We start from the raw sequence: 22,770 nt of genomic DNA, 5'->3' as shown, positions 1-22,770 counted from the left end.
CCATTGTTGTATCATCGTATTCAGGGAACCCATGGCCAGGATAGCTGTCGTCGTCCTCTTCTTCTTCATTGTCTTCCATCATAACCCCTCTTTCTCCGTGCTTGGTCCAAACATTATAATGGGGCATGAAACCGGTCTTAAACAGGTGGACGTGAATGGTTCTTGACGTAGAGTAATTGTGACCATTCTTACAGCGAGCACATGGACAAGGCATAAAACCATCCGCCCGCTTGTTTGCCTCAGCCGCAAGCAGAAAAGTACGCACGCCCTCAACGAACTGGGGAGAGCATCGGTCATCGTACATCCATTGCCGGCTCATCTTCATTACACAACACCGAATAGACCAAATTAATACAAGTTCATACATAAAGTTCATACAACACTTAAATGCAACAAACAAATAACTCTCTAGCTAAAGCATTTAAATGCAACAACAAATACGATCAAGATCGCAACTAAGGTAACAATGGATCCAACAGCATAATGATACCAAGCCTCACTATCGATGGCATATTTTCTAATCTTTCTAATCTTCAAGCGCATTTTCTCCATCTTGATCTTGTGATCATCGACGACATCGGCAACATGCAACTCCAATTCCATCTTCTCCCCCTCAATTCTTTTCAATTTTTCTTTCAAGTACTCGTTTTCTCTTTCAACTAAATTTAACCTCTCAGCAATAGGGTCGGTTGGAATTTCAGGTTCAGATACCTCCTAGAAAAAATTTCTATGTCAACTTGATGGGCATAATTTGTCATAAACACAAAATGCAACTAGTTTTAAAAGAGAATATACATACCACATCCGAATCATAACAAGGACTAGGGCCGACGGGGACGGATATCAAAACCATGGCACTATATGTATAACAAACAACGTACGGGTAAGATAATTATACGAGTAACTATATATCCAAATCACAAACATCAATTTTTATATAAAATTTCATGAACAAGAGGCTCACCACAAGGTGGTGCCGGCGACGGGACGGTGCGGGCGATCGACGGTGGCTACGATGGAGATTTAGAAGGCACTAAGTAAACCACACCTACATATGCAAACTAAGTGTTATTTTTGACCTCAAATTGCATATAAATCAAATACTAGCACATATATATATATATCCTCCCAAATTACTAAACTCACAAATTAATCACTATATAAACCAATGCAAGAGCTAATCTAGCAATGAGAGATGAAAGGACAAAGTTGCTAACCTTTGTGATCATTTGAATGGATGAGGGCCTTCAAATCTTGACAAATTTTGGGCAAATTTTGTGATGAACTCGAGAGGAAGAAGGGAAGAACAGAGGAGAGGGCCAGAGAGGGGAAAGGGGGAAGAACAGAGTGCTGGTGGACGAAGGGTTTATATAGGACGACCTTTAGTACCGGTTCGTGGCACGAACCGGTACTAAAGGTGCTGGAGGGGCCCCACTCTGGCAACATCCTGCCACCACTCTCATTAGTACCGGTTCGTGGCACGAACCGGTGCTAAAGGTTAGCCACGAACCGGTACTAATGAAAGCGGCCCGGCTAGCCGTTGGAACCGGCACTAATGTATACATTAGTGCCAGCTCAAATACAAACCGGCACTAATGTGCTTCACGATTGACCCTTTTTCTACTAGTGTTGATGAGAGGTTACAGAGAAGGAGGAGGATGTGTGTGTGGATTGGGGGTTGTTTCTCTCCCTCTCTTTCCCCCCTTTTACTTGTTGGCGCCAACAGCATCTCTGTTTCCCACGAGAAGACTGTTTCCCGCCTAAAACTACTTCCCTGCCTGGCTGGCAAGCTCAAGGCGTCCAATGAAGTCACGAACTATATATTTGGCAATACGAACTATATGTAACTATCACATCAATGCCTACTTAGCAACATCAGCACTAAAATAAAAGCATTTGTCGTAAATCATAGGGTGATGGAAAGTATGTACCTCATATTCAAGTATTTCTGAAATCCAACGATAATTTGCTGCATGCTTTGCCTGCAAATTAAAGTGTAACTTGACACTATTAGAATGATGTAATGGACTCACTTATCAAAATTTATTTGAGCATACTCTTACATGAGAAGGCTTCAAGGCTCCCCCTGATTGTACATTCACCAAGTTTAGTTGATCAACAAACACATTTGCACTGAAAACAGAAATTTGAACAGGGAAATCAATGAGCCGCCACGACAATATAGTATATTCATTAGAATTTTGATTAAAAATAGAGACTGATAATCAAAACCCAAAAACATTTGAACTTATACATTTGCTTAACGCCATTGTTTTTTTTAATCAATGCAATTATACCATAATTGAGGTTAGCATTATTAATATTTCAAATGAGGAAATCATCAAGCAATATAGGTTTTGGTTCTCATTTAATTAATTTCATGGTGTTTGTTATAAATTATTTGGAAAACCATAATCTCTATGGCTCTTATTACTAAACAGACTAGCCTGGTACTGTTTTACTAGGAGTAGAGATATATGAATTTTGGATTGGCTAATTGGATCATAGCCAACCAAGACAATGATGCATTTTGCTTCGCTCGTCAAAGAAACATTAACAAATCAAACAGTCAGTTTGTCTTATACAGTTTGTGCAAATATCATAAAGCTTAACATATATAAGACCAATCACAATATCACAGATCCCCACGCATATATAATCCTAGGCTTGCATATCCGGTGCTACGAATGTTCGACATGACCTTGCAAGTATTGGAACCTACTACTACTAAGCTACTATACTAATCAAGTCAAAAAAAAATTCAAGTTGCTACCGTGTAGTCCTGTAGAGGGTGTACCTGGCTCGGCAAAGTCGTTAGAGTCTGGTATGTCTCACCACAGGCTACACCACCGTGGCCGTGTCTTGGGCGTCGGGGATACGGCTTCGCCCTGGCCCTGCGACTGAGGCCGGGTCACGGCGCCTCAATACACCAGCGAGGACGATATCTGGTCTTGGAAGCAAAAAGGAATAATTTTCTTCAAGTTGCTACCATGTAGTCGTGTAGAGTATGTACCTAGCTATGCAAAGTCGCTGTAGTCTGCTCTGTCACAGATGGCCTGCATCAGTTCCACGCCCCCTTGTGACCTACAGCCGCTCATACTCGGTCGATGCCGACCTTGCAAAAGATAGATGATGCATTAGGTGCATCTGTCATTTGAATGTGCAAACAACAAAATCAGAAGGCTGTTAATTGCCATCTTTCAGAAACAAAATATTTATCATTAATTGTTTTTAACTGAACTTGATTTATAGTACACGTTGAACTGATTAAATACACATGAATTATATAGAAAGTTCATGTTTACCTCTTCAAATTGAACAATATTAAAAATAGATCAAATATTTAAATAGGCAAATAAGATATTTTGTTTTTATATGGGAAAATTTTATACCTCATATAAACTAAGCAGTAACTTAGTGGCATGCAATCAATGATAAGTTGTGCGTTTCTGACATCTTTTCTAATTTATTAAGAGTTGTGCGTTTGATGAAAAAAGGAATGATATATGCACGATACATAAGTATATATCTGAAAGAAGGAAAGATATCTGCTACCCAGCCTTCCCCTGCATGGCCTACCAATATATGGTAACCTCCTGTGCCATCCCTCAATGCCTAATTTATTAACTGGTGTGCATTTGATGGAAAAAGGAAATAGATCTGCACCTATCAGGTATATATGGTAGTGCTAGATTAGGCCATGATCTGCTAGCCAGTTATCCTCCATGGCCTACCTATATATGTGAACCTCCTTTGCCATCCCTCCCCCCTCCCTGCTCTTCCTTCGGCCATCACAACAGCCAGACCTGGAGGAAAACTTCCCAAGGAGTACGTTGTGTAAGCAAAGAGCATCAAGAAGGCGAGATCCTCTAGGTATGAACAAATCTGGATCTTTATCTTCTCTAAAACTGTAATAGTTGTTATGTTTGCTTGAGGTATACTATCAAAAGTATGTTTGGTTGAGGTATACTATCAAAATTATGATTGCCATCATAGCCTCATAGGAAAGAAAACTGCTTTTTGATAAAAATAGCTTCTGATTTAATTCACTCAAGAATAATTATAATACAGGTAACCAAATACAACAATCCTTCAAAATGCCAACCATAATTATGTACGGGTGTCATAAAAAGCCTCTTAAGAAAGCATTATGAAATGCAAACACAGACCAACTCCATCATCCCAGTACACAATATATTTGATGTAAAGAAGCCCATGAATTAAATTATATTGGAAAATATCATTTTGCAAGGAACACTTATTGAGGGGAAATGAGCCTTTAATTTGTCACTCTATTTGTAACCAACAATAATGGCTGAGAGTAACAAAATTATCCTTCTACGTCCAATGAATTTGAAATATGTTACGCAAATTAACAGCAAAAATAGGTGTTGAAACCACATAGCTGTAGCACAACCATAGTTATTCTTTTGAGGCCTACTGTACATAATTATGCTGTTTTGCACACAAGCAACTACACAACCCCTTTGGATATTGCAGTTTGTGAACTACTATTACCAGTACATTAACCCATGATAGTTTGCTTGTAGGTTGGAGTTCGGTTTAAGTTTAACAAAATGCTAACAAAATCCAAACATATCACTTGTTAAGCACCATAATTGGTTTAACTGGATAAATAACAGTTAATCAATTGCTCTCTGCATAAGTTGTGCTCTGGGCATTCTTCTTTATTACTAGAATATAACAAAAAAAAATCTAAACCACCTTCTGTGCTGCCAAGTGAAGCAACTATTTAAACTTATATTGGCTCATAAATCATAGTTTGCAGACCATCACGAATGGTAGTAAGGGGTACAAGACAGCTTATCAAGCAATGCTGTTGTTAGTACAAGAGTGTATATCAGTACCTTCCAGTTTCTTCAATTAGAGTTCCTTGGCGGTCAATATTGTAATGCTGATCTCAGTCCAACGTCCACAAAAGGAGGTTTGCTTTGTTGAGGCTGGAAATGGCCCAATATTCTGCATTTTAAACAAACACAACATATAAATCTTGTGTGTAAAAATATCAAATTTGAATGTCTCTCTACTCCTAAGGTTTTGTCAGAGTGATATGTTTGCACACATACATCAACTTACACATTTATAGCATCCTACTTCTCATGATCTGTGTAAGCATAATTGTATTAACGCTGAAGGGTTCAAAGGAACTCCTGGGGTTGGGTTGCTGCCTTCCACTGCCCTTTTTGCTCACTGAATATCTGTCGCATGTTTCAATGGAGAAGTTAGACTGATCATTCGAAATACAATGTTGGACTTATGTTGACTATTGAACAATGCCTACCAACAAGACTCGAACCATACTGAACAATAAACTCCGATTGGATATATGTTGATCATTAAGTTGTGAAGGATCACACTGGTTTACACTACAATTCCATTTCCAGAATTGGTTTGTGAGTGTATGACTTGGTATTGTGTTTCTGATCAACATTTTTGCTTATTCAGACTCAATACTGAGTTGTTCATTTGTTCCTTATGTTCAATCATAAAAGATCAGGCAACCCTATAGAATCATCCTCTCTAGGTTGATTTATCAATGATAAATCAATGAGGATGTATGCTGTAAAGTTAGAAGAGGCTTCATATTCTAAAGTTGCGTATACAAAGGGTATATATTCACACATAGTTTACTTCTTTGAAAGGGTAGCTGGAAGGCTGTTTCGGATAGAAAGATATAACTGATACTCATATGCAGGTTAAAATATTACCATGGATGAGGTAAGACTAATAGTAATAGGTGGCACAAGCGCATCAGAAAATCTACTTTGACATGAAAAGACTAAGGTGCCATTGCCATGCAATAATTCCGGTACTTGTTCCACTATAGGATTACAGCTAAGTGATCAGAAATCATGAATTTTCATATGATAATGGTTATCTGGAAAGCCTAGCTTTGGAATAGAAAAGCAACACTTACTTGAGGAACCATTCCCCTCAGAGTACGATCCCACTTGAGGAACCATTCGCCCTGCTCTTACACATTCCGAAATCAACCATAGAACATCAGCCCGAGCACTCATACGTCTTCACAAATTATTAAGATTTCTTTGAGCTCTGATAAACAATGAAAATACTGCAGAACTATGTTTACATAATATGTGTTGCCATTATTTAGAATATCGGCATAGCTATCACTTATTTCTGCCTGCCCTCGGAAACCTAAACCTTCTGTGGGTCTTCTGATATGACATCACCAATGTCTTTGCATGCAACAGTAAGATTAGTAAAATCTTTCCAATGTGTTCATCATCTTGCTCAATGATATTTGCTTCGAAATCATCATTCTGCCCTTCATGCTCAGAAGAAGAGTGTTGCACATTTTCTATGCTGGTCATAAAGTTTTCCACTTCATTAGGAATTAGGTAATTAAGGCTAACACTGTCCAACAGTTCATCCATCTTGCCATCTGCTGGTGTCTCCTCTCCCTTCTTTGACATGTTAAACTGTAAAAGTATGATAAAATCTAACGCTTTATTCTCTCCGAGCCACTTGTTAAAAGGATATCCAGCTTATCAGTGGAGGGGCCCTACCAATTGGGATGTACTGATATATCTTATATGTAAACATGGGAAAGAATGGCTTCTTCGCGTCAAACATCCATAACTTCTGGTCCAAAATATTCACCACTGGAACCCTCTGGCTCATGCATTGACATCTTTCCTCTTTTCATGTTTGCCCATTTGTCTGGGGTTAAATCTAGCATTACGTCTGATGCCGTATCACTATGATCATCCCAATCATTGGCTTCATCAACAAGTTCTCGGCCCACTGTGATGACTCATAAAAAATTGTTGTCTATCTTGCGGAACAACTTATCTGACCTTCTAGACTTGGGCAGATGCAGGATAATGGAATTGCAAGCTTCTGTTACCTCATTAATACTATGTGGTACTGGTTGAAAGAGCTCATGTATTTATGCATACCATCATCACAGAATCTAAAAACTAAAGTACCAACGCATTTCAACAAAAGCTCACTTAAATGTGTGGTTGCTACCCTGAGCGCTGTGCCTGACAAACAATATCGCCTGAATGTAGCCTGATATTCATTAATTCATACGAATTTTTCCTGAGAAAATATGAAGTTTTAAGACCTATTTTTTAGATGGCATCGACAACGACCCTTGACTAATCACCTTGCTAACTCCAGCCGCCTCAACCAAGATAACAACACGGCATGCTAGCTCAAGCCAAGCACCCAGGACGACCGCGCGCACAGTTACTTATCAGGCCAGGCAAGTTCCATCAAGCCTCCAACAAAACAGGCCTTGACTCCTGATAGACTTATTCAGCTAGCAAAGAAAGCTCTCCATAACTTCCCCTTGCACATTTGCCACCAGCTCTCTGTTCTGTCTTCTGTGTGCAGAATTCAGAATCTGCACCTGCTCTCAATCTGTAGAATTCAGATTCTGCACCTGCTCTCAAGACACGATCTCTCACGGTTATCAATAATTCAAAGCAACGATTTTCCTCATAAGAGAGTTCTTCTCATCATCGACATCAATGCAAAGTAAGAAGGCCTCAATCTCAGCAACATTTGTGTCATCCTCCTTAATCAAAGCTTCTTTGAATAATTGTAATGTTTTTATAAGAAATGATGAATCCTTTTCTGTGCTCTCAGGACCAACACTTCCAACAATGTTTCCAGTAACTTCATATTCTGAATCCTCCTGTAACAAAAAGGAAATTCAGTGTAAAAAGGAATGCAAGTGTTTGTGTAGACAAATACTCCCTCCATCCCGAATTACTTGTCACAGAAATGGATGTATCTAGAACTAAAAATATGTCTAGATACATCCATTTCTACGACAAATAATTCCGGACAGAGGGAGTATGTGCAAGGCAATAGATTCTAGTGATATAGATCATTTTATCTAGCTTTTATAGAAGCGATGAAAGTGAAATAAGATACTGATATACCACTGCCATCTAGAACTTTTGAACTCTACTATCATTATAATAAGAAAGCAATAGGGCCACACCAGTCGAAGGAAGTTTGCGAGCACCTTCGATATATATATGGCACCTTGGTCGTTGCAGCATTCTCTTGTATTTTGATATCCTTACCAATGCTTCTTGTTATAAACCCAACAACATATCCAGTAGAACCATCTGTCACAGTCACAACACACATCCATCTTTTCTTGAAAGCAAACATACCAAGAAATATCTGCACTCTGGTAGCATACAACTTCACCTCCTCGCATCAGCAAAGCATTAACGCTCTGAACTCATGTTGAAACATCACAACCGAAACTGAAGAATAATTGACTGCTAGATCTGTCTGTCTTGTCACTTTTGGCCCATTCAGGTTTAGGAGAGCATAGTTCTGTTGATAGAACACAACACAATTACCATCACATATCTTTTTATTTCAAAACAAAATGTAATTTATATTAAGTTATCACAAAGTCGGAAAATAGAGAAGAGTAATAGTTAAGCAAACAATCTAAATACATGAGGGATTCCTCTATACACATACCCAGAAAGTACCATGTAGGTATATAATCTATCTACGCACATCCATCAATCGCCACATTACAAATTATGGTAACCAGTGACGAGCCGAAGCTATGTAGTTCCATAGTGACCATCTTGTGGTATTAAGATGTTTAGGTGCAGCTGCATAATTTGTCATTGTTTGGCCTAGATCCTCTTGGTGCATGTTTTAATAAACACAAATTCTAATCAAATCTAGCAGAATATTTGGATAGAGTAGAGAACCTTTTGAGCTCAAGCTGCTACCCAACTCATACAGAATTAAACCCAATTGATCAGTCAAAACGAAAAGTACAATCATCCGAGCATGAGGTATAGAGTAGAGCACCACGAAATCCTAGGTTACCTCTTCCAGCCGTCGTATAAGAGCCCCTTTCCATCCTCCTACGCACTCTTCTTCGGCACCCCAAGGCCGCTGCCGCTTTGGTCACCTCCCTCACCTCTCTGGCTCCCCTTATAACCTAAGTGGACGACGACAAGGAAAGGAAATAGAAATCGAATCTATTCAACCTATTGTAGACTCACTATAAAAGTATAAAAGAACATATGCCTTGACTGGAAATTGCAACTATAATTATTAAAATAAATTTTCACATACATAAACTAATCAGACCATTAGGCAGTTGATTTTGAGTGAACAGAACACCCTCCTTAAGCGATTAACAGTTTCTCATGATATCTATGGTATAATAGAATAAACAAACCAAAGAAAAGCTATATATGATTACTAAAAATTGTTGTTTGCTATCAAGAAAAGTGATGGTGTTGCAGCAAGATGATCTAAATGTAAATCAAATGGAGCTGAATTCTGAACCTGCTTCTCGCGCCTAGCTCGTCTAACAGTGGAATATGAGTAGCACATTTGTATGCACAACCGCATTGCAGTAGCTAAAGGGGCTTGTCCCCCTCTCCCTCATGTCATTAGCTATCAATAATCATTACCTAGTTAGCCATTTGTAGAACAAGGTAACACAGAGAAAACGAGATGGATTAATTCCTCATAGATGAGATGTATCCTCTCAGCATTACTCAAAAAAGGATACCTGATAGATGAGATGTATACTCTTAGAATTACTCAAAATCACCGAGTTCACTTTCACATACCTCAAGATCAGGTAGAACATTATATCTCTAATTATCCTCTACTCAAAAAGCATTTCAATTACTTGCAAAACCTGCCATCACCAAGACATCAACACTTGTAGCAATAGACATCTATATTACAATATATATCATCGGCTCATCTCATGTTGCCTAAATCTACATGGACCAATCAAATAATTGTAGCCATATGAAAGAAAAAACTCAAACAGTTCAAAGAAAGGCAAAGAATCTTCGGGCTCTGTAGCAACAATGGGATTGCTCTTATTTTCGACAAACTCCTTTTGTGTAGAAGCAGTCAATCATGTCTACAAAAATCTGGAAACAGCTAGTAGGCTAACAAATATGGCATTATTACTGCACATAACTGAATGCAAATTACAGTAAAGGGCATAACCTGTGAAGATGGCCATCTGTCCTTGTTGCTGCAACTCAACGAACATGTGAAAGGCACACCTGCAGTAGGAAGATTCAGCAGCCACATGCAGCAAGTCAGGAGTCGTGTATGAGTAAATCAGAGAAAGGAGAAAAGATGAAATCCAGAACATAAGCGGGAAGAGAAATTAGATCCTTTTTACATCAAATCAAGGCTAAAAACATGTTGAAACATACCGTTGGGTGTCTAAGGATTTATGTTTTCCAGACCAAAGAAGAAAACGATCTAGTTTTAAAGAGGAGAGTGATTACCCTACCTCCAATCATCAGGGGCGTGCAGATCTGAGTAGGGGGTCGATCCGGAGAAACCAGCGTGCACCAAGCCGCGCCGCCTCAACATGAGTTCCTCTCCCTTCCCTCCGGCCGGTCACCGGAGCCGCCGCCGCCGGCGACCGCCTCCCTCACCTTGTGCCCCTTCTCCTCCTTTCTTCCTCTCTCCCTCACGCCCTGGTCTCTTTGCATCAGCAGGACACCGTTGCCACCGGAGCAAGACGCCGCACCCGCCGCCAGATCCATCGACGCCGCGCCCGGATGGCCGGCGCGGCACCAGATCGAGCGCCTGGCGGTTGGGATCGGGAGGCGAGGGAGAGGAGAGCCCGTTCTCGTGTGTGTTTTCTGGCGTGCTTTTTTTCAATTTAGAAAGGACCGTGGGTTGAATATGGTAAACTATAAGGATTTATTTGTAAAATGTTTGAACGAAACGTTTTCTCACTTAAGAAAGGACTGCAGGTTGAATACTACAAAACAGAGGGGCTTTTTGCCAAAGCGTCGACGACGTACGACCAGAAGCAGTAATTGCTTTATTAGTAGGGAAAAAGGGAAAAATTAGGGATAGATAGGGATAGGGATTATATATATATATGTGTGTGTGTGTGTGTGTATGTGTGTGTGTATATATGTATATATATATATACTAGCACAAATGCTCGTGCTTTGCAACGGGAGAAAATACTGGTTCTTATTATTCAATTGTTTTGGGAAAATGGTTAGACATGTGCATATTTTAACTACAACATTTACGTAAAAGAAGCACAATCCATAATACCACGTTCGCTAGAAGAAGTAATTATGCATAAGAGCACAAACTTGCTGCACAATAACACGATCTCCAAAAAAATAGCCATTTGTTTTATATATACACACAGGAAATAGCGAAGTAAAAATTCTTCACAGAGAATGCACATTGGTACTTTTGGATTTTTGGTTAGAGAAATGCTTATGACTGACCGATATATGCACATAAGATGATTCTAGGCAGCTAATTGTCTATTTTTAATAATGAACTAAGAGGGATCATCCTGATGTTTTTTTTTTGCGGTTTGATGTACTATTTTTTAATTAAGAACTTTAGGCAAAATAAGAAAAGGAATGCTTTGGATGGATGGGAAAATCAATTGGAGAAGCAGATGATTAGAAGTTGTATCTAGGCCATTGGTGTACGTGCGTGTTTAGGCAGCAAATCAAAGTTTGTACGTGGGTTGATGGGTGGTCAATGCCACAACAGCCTACGAGCTCCGGCGTGCAATACTGCATCAACATGTGTCTTCACCGCCGTGTCCGCCTACAACTCCGGCGCAGCCCAGCGTCTCGTTCATGCCATGTCCACCTACAACTCCGGCGTGCAGGATTGCATGGACACGTCTTCGTGCCACTGTGTCCGAGCAGCCCGGTGTCGTCCTTGCCGTGTCTGCCTATAACTCCGGCGTGCAGGACTGCATCAACGCATCTTCGCGCCACTGTGTCCGAGCAGCCCCGCGTCTCGTCGTTGACGTGTCCGAGCATGGTGTTTCGTTTCCTTTCTTTCAGGATCATGGTTTCGCTTCCTTTCTCTTTCTCAGCTCATTGTTTATATTTCATGAGGTGGCTGCTTGATGTTACAAAGAACTTTAAAACGTATATAAAGTGATGAGAATTGATTTAACAGGGCAAGGTGGGACTATTTCTCATGGACATTTTATTATTCTTCTTTATTATTTATTTTCTTCCTTTTCTTCTTGTTTTTCTCCTTCATCAAATTATCTCCTCCTCCCCAGTTCAAGATTTCCACCACCCTCAGTTGCACATCTGGCGATCTTTCTTTTTAGTTGCATCGCGCGATATGTGCAGATTGATTGCGTTTTATTTGGACGGGGCGTTTGGCAGTAGCCATGGATTGAAAAATTATTGTATATATACACATTGATTAAAGCATAATAATATTTTACAACGATGAAAAGAACTACTCCGTATTTCACAATATCGTGCACCCGTTCCATCCCTCCCACCATGTGTGTGTGCACGGGCATGTGCGACGCGCGTGCGTGTGTGTATTCCACGTTATCCTGTTATGAGCTTGTTCTAATTCCAACGATTCTCTGGAAAATCGAGCGGTCTCATGCTGCAGATTAAGGCAGTTCGTGTCCCTCTCGTCTCAGGTGGATAATGATCGATAGACGGAACACGAAGGAAACAATTTTCGCCAACATTTAGCAATACCCAAACGTGGGTTGGGGAGGAGACAACATAGAAAAATATGTGCGAGAACACTATCATACAATGAATTTAATGGACTGCCATTTCATGCTCATCACAATAATTCAGTGTAAAAGCTCCAGTAGTTATGGATAATATATGGGCACCCAGCTGACTAACATATGTTGTTACCACGAGATATAGATAGTAGTTAGCACTAAAATATAGGGAACCCACACCAACTAATTTGTTTCTACTACAAGCAGATCAGGAGAGACGCGAATATCAAAATAACGCATAAAACTATTTCTCAAAACCAATCATGCACTTACACTTATGTAAAGAGGAATCAACATTCAGTAGTACTGTCTACTGCCTTGCTTGTAAAATATTCTTACATTGTGGGACGGAGGGAGTACAGACTACTGCCTCCTTCAGATGCTCTACAACTTTGCTTTTACTGCTATATCAAATTCTAAACTGTTTATACCTAGTTTTGATTTTAAAACCTTTGTATTCAGATTCTAATTAGCAGTTGCCTTAACCGGACAGTAATTCTCAATCCAAACATCAACCTATGATCTTAGGATTAAGTACAGGGTTACCCTTGAAGTGAAGACGGATCGGATCATTGGTCAACTCTTTATCCTCCGCTTCTTTTCCCTCTTTTCTGTTTTTATCCATTGGTTATCGTCTCGGCTGATGCGGCAAAATCTGTTCCTATGCTTTCTGGTCCTCAATTCCCCTCTCCTTGGCCCTTGCCTCATCTATCATGTAAACGGGGCTATCAAATAGCAGTCAGTTATACACAGCTGGCAAGTATGATGTGAACTACCAAGTCTGGACATGAGAAGCAGACAATACGCTGATTTACCGAATCTGTGGATACAATGAACAGGAGAAGCAGATGGGGATACAATTCTTTTTTATATAAACTCACTGTCCATCTGGTTTTAGCTAATACAGATGTTTTGATCGTCAAGCCTGTTACTATGTTCTAGTGTATGCCAATATGTACTCCATCTTTTAAGATAAAGACCAAGTGACAAAACAATGGTGATTATTTCAAGAAAATAACACATACTCAAGATGCCACCTGGTATCATTATCAAGTACAACTTTTAGTGTTAGAAATGCAACAGCAACATACCACTTCCAATTTCCTAACTTACTAAAAGGACACCTCCATACAAAAAAGTTAAAGTAAAGCAGTGTCTATTTGCCATCAGAACTATTGGATATGGGATAAAAATGGTCTGTTCAAAACATGCAGTCCCCATTGATGATAAGAAACGACCCCAATGAGTTTACAGCCCGACTTTGAATGTCTTACATTCAAAACCTGATGCTAGTCAAATAGTAATCAGTGCTATACCCATGTAATATACTCAGGCGATTGTGTTAGTGCTTGGTACTATTGTTTTCGGCAATACCACACTAATCAAACAGTAATTAGTGCTGAACCTGGAGTATGGAGATGACCCATTGACTGCTGCCTTCACCCCTACCTAAAGGTGATTGTGTTACTGCTTAGTACAATTGTTTTCGGCAAAGGATTACGTTTGGTTTCGCACCTGTGGCAGAGAAGCTAGCAGCGGTTGCCTTTACCTGAATTCAGACGTGAGGCACAAATCATTAGACTTAGGAGTACAGAACCTTGTTTTGTAAATATAACACAGCTACTATCTCATATAAAAATCTTACATGTACTGGAATCTTACAACAGATGTTTACATTTACTTTCTGAAGAACAAGAAGCTACTACCATTTTGAAATATACTGGGCACGCATACTGGGAGAGTGCCACGTATGATTTGTTTTTGCTACTGCAGTGTTGCTTCTTTGACTGCTCCATTGATGGCCCTGTTCAGTGCGAGAAGAGGTACATCTGAAACGCCTACATAAAAAATAGAACTGAAGTGTGGTGGGTTTGGGAAATTTCTGGATAACTCTCTTCCTCTCTAGTCTGTACAATACATATACTGGTTTACATGGGCCATGTGGGCCAGATTCACACATATACAGCCCAACACTCCCCCTCAAGATGGGTGATAGATATCTATCATTCCCGTCTTGTCACACGCAGAATTACACTCCTTGACACTTAAACCCTTAGTTAAACAATCAGCCACTTGTTCTCTAGAGCTCACATAACTTATCCTGATTATGCCATCATCTAACTTCTCCTTGATGAAGAAGCGGTCTATCTCGACATGCTTGGTTCTGTCATGCTGAACTGGATTATTAGCAATGCTGATAGCTGATTTATTATCACACCATAACCTTAGGGGATCCTTCCTTATTACCTTTAACTCAGAGAGAAGATTTCTTACCCATAATATCTCACTCAAGCCTTGTGAAATAGCTCTATATTCAGCTTCAGCTGTTGATTTGGACACCACTGGCTGCTTCTTACTTCGCCATGACACCAAGTTTCCCCCAACAAACACACAATAACCAGAAGTTGATCTTCTGTCATCCAAACAACTTCCCCAGTCTGCATCACAGTATCCATCTATATTAAGATGCCCATTCTTCTTAAACCATAGCCCCCTTCCTGGATTACCCTTCAGATATCGGAGGATTCGATAGACAGCCTCTAAGTGTCCACTCCTAGGATCATGCATGTATCTGCTCACCACACTCACTGCATATGAGATATCGGGTCGTGTATGACATAGGTAGATGAGCCTTCCAACAAGTCTCTGGTACTTCTCCTTATCCACTGGTTCCCCAGATTCAGCACATAACTTATGATTCTGGTCAATAGGTGTTGAAGCAGGCCTACACCCAAGCATGCTTGTATCACTAAGCAAGTCGAGAGCATACTTCCGTTGTGACAGAACAATTCCTTTAGGGGATCTAGCAATTTCTATACCAAGAAAGTACTTCAGTTGGCCTAAATCCTTTACCTCAAACTCCTTGCTCAGGCTCTTCTTCAGTCGTGATATTTCCACATCATCATCTCCGGTGATTATAATATCATCCACATACACCGCAAGGATTGTAATCTGACAATTTGAGTGTCGGTAGAATACTGTATGATCCCCATTGCACTGTTTATATCCCATATTGCACACAGCACGTCTGAATCTATCAAACCATGCTCATGGAGACTGTTTGAGGCCATACAAAGAGTTCCTTAACTTGCATACCTTTCTTGATGTCTCGGGCTTTGAGAAACCAGGTGGAATCTCCATGTAAACTTCCTCATGTAAATCACCATGCAGGAATGCATTCTTTACATCTAACTGATGCAAAGCCCAACCAAAGTTAGTGGCACAAGAAATTAAGGTTCTCACTGTGCCCATCTTTGCGACAGGTGCAAAAGTCTCATCATAATCAATCCCGTATGTCTGACTATAGCCCCTAGCCACTAACCTTGCCTTGTATCTTTCTACCCTTCCTTCAGGAGTCTGCTTCACAGTATACACCCATTTACAGCTAACCAGTCGTTTTCCTGCTGGAAGAGGTACAATATCCCATGTCTTGTTCTTTTCAAGTGCTCTCATTTCCTCCAACATTGCCTCGTACCACTTTGGATCCTGCTTTGCCATTTTCCAATCTCTTGGAGTCACCACAGATTGCAATGATGCAATGAATGCTTTGTATCTCGGAGACAGAGATGTATATGATACGTAATTAACTATGTCATGCTCAAAACCATACCTCTCTGGAGGTTTTCCAGCTCCAACTCGGGTTCCTTTCCTCCAGGCAATAGGCAAGTTCATTGAATCGTTTACATTAGATGGAGTTGGAGTGGCACATGTCTCACCATCAGACAATTCAACAATTTCAACACTTGTTGGAGCCTGTTGCTCCCCCTGCACATGTGTGTCACTTGCTATTGGAGATTGTTGTTGTTGCTGCTCATCTTGTAGTTGCCTCCTGGTATACACCCTTAAATTTTCTTCCTCATTTGGCTTTCTCCATTTCTCTTCAGTCATAGGTTGCCTCCTGGTATACACCCTTAGATTTTCTTCCTCATTTGGCTTTCTCCATCTCTCTTCCCTTGCATGACATGGAATTGAGCTAACCACAACTCTCGGTGGTTCATCTTCCTTTGTCCTTGGTGGTTCACTCCCGCCCTCTCGACTAGCACCACTCATGCTAGGAGAGTCGAAGTCAAATAACGAGCTGAGATCCGTTTTTTCTCCATAAAACGGTTCAGACTCCCTGAATGTCACATCCATGCTCACAAATGTTCTCCGCTCGCTGGGACTCCAACACTTGTATCCCTGGCCTCAGCCTCCCCTTAATCCACCTCGGTTATATCCTCTCCCCCTTCCACGCATGTTCCTACATGGAGCCGTGCAAGAACGAATCAAACGACCCTTCTCACCGCAGTTGAAGCACTCTCTGCTCTTATAGTCGGTTGCTATGAAGGCTGGATGAGATGGAGTCGTTGTATTGTTCTTCATCAACTTTAATCGGACCTCCTCCTGTGCCATTGTTGCTATGGCATCCTCTAAGGCAGGTAGAGTAGGTTGATGAAATAAAGTAGCACGTCTCGCCTCAAATTCAGAGTTCAATCCTTTGAGAAACTGCATCACTCGTCTGCGTTCAATCCATTTTCTAGCAGCTGCTATGCAATCTGCATGTGGCAAATCCAGAGGATCATAGTGATCTAAATCAGCCCACAAACGCTGCAGTTCAGCAACATACTCCATCACAGAATTTTCCCCTTGTCTGAGTTCACCAACTCTCTCCTCTGTTTCAGCTATTAACATCACATTCCCTTCACCTGAGTACAATTTTGAGAGATTTTTCCATACCTCAGTAGCAGTTGAGATAGTCTCAACAGTTGCAGCAATGGTTGGAGATAAGGAGTTCAACAACCATGCCACTATCAAAGAGTTAGTACTGCTCCATGTCCTCCATTCTGAAGTTTTCTTGTCTCCTGGCTCCTCTGCCTCACCACTGACAAAGCCCTCAAACCCTTTAGTCCTCAAGATGAGTAGCGCCCTTCTTGACCAGCTCAAATAATTCTTAACGCCTTCCAGCTTAATTTCATTTGGCATCAAGTCAATTTTCTGAATTGGCTCAATGTGAGGAACAATTGCATTATTTAGAGATGCTGCAGCTCCTACCTTGGCTGTTAGGAGCTCAGCCAATTTTTCAATTGCCTTCTCGAGTCCCTGATTTTCTCCCATGTCTTGCCTCAATCACAGCAAGCAAGAACTTTCCTTCTTCCTCAGTACGCTATCTAGCAGCCCCTCACACAGCAGCACCAAATCAATCCAGGAGCTCTTACCTCCTCTTCTCTGCTAACTCCACTGTAGTACACCACCAGCAGCAACAGAGTCAGCAGCAACACTTGCAAGCAGCAACAACAGCATCTTCCTCCTTCTCCTCTGCAAACAACAGCAGTTCCAGCACACAGCAGCCACAAGTAGCAGCAGTGCAAAGAGCACCCTCTGCCGCACCAACAGCAAGCCGCAGCAACTGCAGACTATTCTCAGTCTTTCTCCAGCAGCAGCAAGCCAGCCGCACAAGCAGCAAACCAGCCAGTACTTGGCCTCTCCCCTGGCGCAGCCGCCTCCTTCCTCTGCCCTCTGCCACACACAGTAGCACCCGCAGCACCAGGAGCACTTCGCGCGCGCGCACCTTTTCACGGGAGAGAGCAGTGCCGCCTGTAGCCTCCAATCCCCTCCAGGCGCTCCGCAGGCAGCCCGCGCGCTCGCACGCAGCCGCGCCCGCCGGCCCTCTCCAGGCGCGCCTCTACCGCCACCGGTCCCGCCTCCAGTGCCCCGCGCAGCACACGCGCGCCAACAACCACCCTGGGTGCCCGGAGCTCCTCCCCCCGCTGCCGATTCACCGCCAGCGACCTACAGAACCCAGCATCGCCTCCCGCCTGTGCTCTGACACCATGAAGTGTGGTGGGTTTGGGAAATTTCTGGATAACTCTCTTCCTCTCTAGTCTGTACAATACATATACTGGTTTACATGGGCCATGTGGGCCAGATTCACACATATACAGCCCAACAAGAACTAAGACATGAATATAAGGAGACGGAAAAATAGTTCAAAGAACGAACAGTCAAAAAGAACCTTACCTCGGAAGGATCTTCATCAGGTTTTTCATTTCATATATAGACAGCAAGAACATCTTCACCCCCACCCCACTTATAGCAATTCATATATAGTCAGCAAGAACATCTATCTGAATTGCTATATGAAAAGCTCCCAATTTCCAATCTGGTCAATATCACCAGTAACTCTCATTTTCATATAGCAATTCGGATAGATGCAAGGAGCAACACGGCCTCGTCCATCTCTTCCTTGGTGGATCTGAATTGCAGAAAATTCAGATAGATAAATGAGCAGCCGCAGCTGGTGCATGTCCTCCAGCTTCCCGGCAACCTTTCTCCTCCCAACGACCGCCGCCTTCTTCATCTCTGCTAGTTTCATCCCATGTGGCTGCTGTGGCCTAGGCGCCGCCATCATCTTCGCAGCCGGAGCCGGGCACCTCGAGAGAGCCAAATTAAGTGATCAGTGCACAACGGGATAGGCGCCCCCATGTGGAACCGCCCGACTGTGGAACCGACGACCAGAGCTCCGACGACAAGCGCTCGCCACAGCAGGACGTCGGGCCGAGCAGCAGCGGGCTCTCGCAGGGCGCGGCCACCATCGGGATCGCATCAGGCTCAGAGAAGTCGGCAGGGTGGAGGACGTATCCGTGGAGCTGCAGGACGCGGCTTCATCCGCGGCGGAAGGGCAGAAGGAGGCGCGCGCGGGCGTGGGAGGGCGTGGGTAGCCCCTGCGCACCATGGACGGGGCCGGCCCGCTGGACGAGCGGGGCAGCGGCGGCAGCAGGGGAGACGGAGGCCCGCGGGTATGCGTGCCGGCAACGGCCGCAGCGTGGGGTGTCGCTGGCGGTAGAACGCCACAGGCGTGGGGGGCAATTGGGTTAGGAGTGCCGGCAGGGTAGGCGGGGGCGGCGCGCTGCGGCGGGGCTGGCGTCGGCGCCTCGCGGCAGAGGGTGGCGGCGCGCTGGAGGTGGAGATGTGATTGGGAGTTTTATTTTTCTATCACTCGTGGCTGTTCGCGTTGACTTGATCGGACTGCGAGTTTATTTGTATAAACTTCAGGGGCTTTTCTGCAAAAGTACTAATGACGGACGATCAGAAACAATAACTGCTTTATTATTAGGAAAAGAGGAAAGATATATCTCTCCCTAATAATAAAGTATGGATTGACTCCGTGGGTTCACCGTCATCTTCTTTTTTTGTACCTTCGTAGTTGGTAAAAATAAAAAAAAACGTGTTTATCCCCTCGATCTTGGTTTCTGTTTCAAGTACGTGCAAAGGAATTGAAAAACCAAAAAAACGTTTCACGAACTAGAAAAAAAACATCTTCAAATAGCAGTTTTTGGAAACTGGCATCTCCATTGGAAACAAAAAGAGACACAACAGGTGTGATAATAAGGGACTCCAGATCAAAATCTCAATCAGATCGGATGTCTTGCGTTTCCATATATATACGAGACCAACAGGAGGATTCCTGACCAACAGTTTGCACGTACGTGTTCAAAGTGGCTTTGATGGACCCTGCAATGTTGGCTGGGCCAAGCATGAAGTCGCGGCAATCAACCTATGGCCTGACAAACCACGCTGCCCGCCTCGCCGCCGAAAACCCTCGCACTAATTGCCAATCAGCGAATCGAGTTCATGGTGAATCTGAAGGAGAGGGAGGACGGGGGGCACTGGATGATCAAGCTCGATCTTCATGCAACTGCCTAACGAGCGAATAGGACGAGCGAGGTGCCGGTGCCGACGATGGATGCCCTCGAGGCCTCGACAAAAATCGCTGGAATCCGCTGTCTCCGTGTTGGGAGAATGACACTGAGGTGGTTCTGGGAGGCGTGCGTGGTGGCGTCAAGGCCATCGTCTTCCTGCTCTTTGTCAGGCGACACATAGCCTGTCGGCCTACTTCTCTTAACGGCTGTATCGGCCACATCGCCGATAGGTCGATCTGTCTACGTCGAGTCTGAGCATCAAAGCAGAGCAAGAGAGGAGCCCCGCGGCACGCGTGCTTCCACCATCGGCCGTGGTTCCAGAACCAACACTAGCCTTTGGCCAAGTGACCCGGCCTGCCCATCATGTCGATTGCCAAATCTCCCTCACGAACAAAAAGAAGGCGGCGATGGCTGCTAAAATTTTGGATCGGACACGACTCCTGAAGAATAGAACGGCGCATCGAGATCTGCAGGGAGGGCCATGCTGCCTCGCGTGAAAGTGAAAGCCCAACCTAAACCGGCCTGGCGGACATGACAAGGTAAGAACACTGATGGAGAGATTTAATTTTGTTTGGTGTGTTCGTTGCATGATAGACGTCTGTTCTTTCCTCTTGTGCCTTGATCATTCAAGTTGGATGGCACGAGATTGACTCGCATAGGTTGGTAGTCAATGGTGTGTACCAAAGTGCTACCAATCTGCCCCAAGTTGTTGCATCAAGGTGGGATGATCACCCTGTTTAGTGCTCCTGCTCACTTCACAATGTTTTGTCGTGAAAGCTCAGTCCTGGAAAATTAAATCTTTTCATGTACATTCCTTCAAGCGGTGGATGGGGCACACACCTCCTTGGACCGATACTTCCCCAGGTGATCCCGTGCGACGAGCACGTCTATACCCTACAAGCGGCTACTGCCGCACCCTCTCCGGTGGAGGCGGCAAAGTCGTGGGCGTGTTCTGTAGCTTAGGGCCGCACCATGGGCAACCCGATCGTCGCTCTCGCGGCCACCACCGCAGACTTTGTGGTAGGCCTGCTTATCCTCGCCAAGCATTGTAGGTCGAGATGACACACATAATGGTATGCATAATTCAACAAGTTTGCTGAAACATGTACCACTTTCTTCAGTAAAAAAATTAGATGTCCTGAATAAGCTCTAATATGTCACCATGATTGTTCTTATTGTTAAAGAACGGGGAAAAGTTCTTTCAAATAATTTACTTATTTTCAGATTTTTCTCCTCATGCATTTTTACTAGCTAGCTGGTGATGTTGAGTGATCCTTTTCCATATGAATGTGCATAGTATGTAATTTTTTTCAGAAATATTCTTCTGAGGGATTTTATTATGTCACGGGTAAATACGATCTCAGGTTCCCATGTACTGCCAAAGTATCATTCACAAGAATTTATTATATTGTTATCAGCTATGATTTATGCTATTTTTTAACATTTCGCTAAATGTAAGACTATATCATTATTTGTTGGTTAAATTTTTATATTATATATTTGCATATGTGTACCGTTACTTAGTTAACATGATATGTACAGGAGAATTAGGTGGGACTACATTATTAATAATCATTATAGGTCTTAGCTCGATTTAAAGGCTGTAATTTTGTTACTCTGAGGCAAATGCACATGCCTTTTTGCTCACTGGAAGAGCAGGAAAAGGTGAAACTTGAGACGGATCTGACACATGCGTTGATTCATATTTTACCAATGATGCTTAGTGTTTCTCTTGTCGAGTACAAGGAGAGAGCTTCAGATGCTAATTCATCACTGTTTTGTAAATATTATTTGCAAAGCTACATTTTCTAAGGTGTAGCAACGCATGGTTGGAATCTTCCATGTTGTCGAGTTTTCAAAATCACAATGGCAATGGTTTCAATAAAAATGAGTTGAACTTCCAATGTGTTTGATTTGCCAAAGGCCAACAAATGCTACCAATCTAGCGCCACTTCAATAAGAAACGCTAAAGTTTGTATGTCTGGTAAGCACTATTTTAATTTTTTTTCCTGGTAAGCACTTTTTTGTGGTTGATTTAAGGGTCCAAAAATCAGAATTATGTAAGAATCATGAAATTTCTGTTGTTGGGGATCAATTTCCTATGAATGAGTTATTGGTCTGCCATTTTAGTGTATGAACATGACTAGGATAGCGATATTTTGTCAACTCCATTATTTATAGCCATTTAATGTGTTTTTGTGTAATAATATATTAGTTGCAAGCATGTGTGATGTGAAGCAGGCATGATGGGACATGTGCAGAGCGACTGAAAGTATGAGGCATGGTGTATGAAACATGTGCGGAGAGGGACCCACGGATGGCGGCCATCATCTCCCGCACAAGAGATTGGTTTAAACATCCCCTTTCCCTGGCAGGGTTAAACGACAAATATGTCGTGAGGTGGTCAAGCTCATCCCCTTGGCATTGATAATGTCTAGACGTGATGTGACTAGATGGATAACTCAGCCATGATCGGGGAAGGCCAGAAGGAGGATAGGCGGTGACACGTGTAGGGACGGTTTGTTC

At 42.5% G+C, this 22,770-nt stretch overlaps 1 long non-coding RNA gene across 8 annotated transcripts; it reads right to left on the bottom strand.

Moving 5' to 3' along the window:
* Positions 1-423: 423 nt before the first annotated feature.
* LOC147959438 (uncharacterized) lies at positions 424-10,667 on the bottom strand. Of its 8 annotated transcripts, none has more exons than XR_015611675.1 (13): positions 10,313-10,667; positions 8,866-10,076; positions 8,027-8,349; positions 5,939-7,690; positions 5,098-5,219; positions 4,869-4,980; positions 3,667-3,806; positions 2,798-3,115; positions 2,064-2,133; positions 1,932-1,982; positions 965-1,048; positions 800-857; positions 424-714 (listed from the first exon to the last, which is right to left on the bottom strand). It is a non-coding gene; the product is annotated as an uncharacterized LOC147959438 (long non-coding RNA). The 8 variants fall into 8 exon arrangements; XR_015611677.1 differs by having other exon boundaries at positions 3,735-3,806; XR_015611678.1 differs by lacking the exon at positions 3,667-3,806 and having other exon boundaries at positions 425-714; positions 2,798-2,900; positions 3,014-3,115.
* Positions 10,668-22,770: the final 12,103 nt, after the last annotated feature.

This window comes from Triticum urartu, chromosome 7A (assembly GCF_056163025.1).
Source record: "Triticum urartu cultivar PI428250 chromosome 7A, HENAU_Tu73, whole genome shotgun sequence".
Taxonomy (NCBI): Eukaryota; Viridiplantae; Streptophyta; class Magnoliopsida; order Poales; family Poaceae; genus Triticum; species Triticum urartu.
This window is presented reverse-complemented; position numbering and strand designations above follow the sequence as displayed.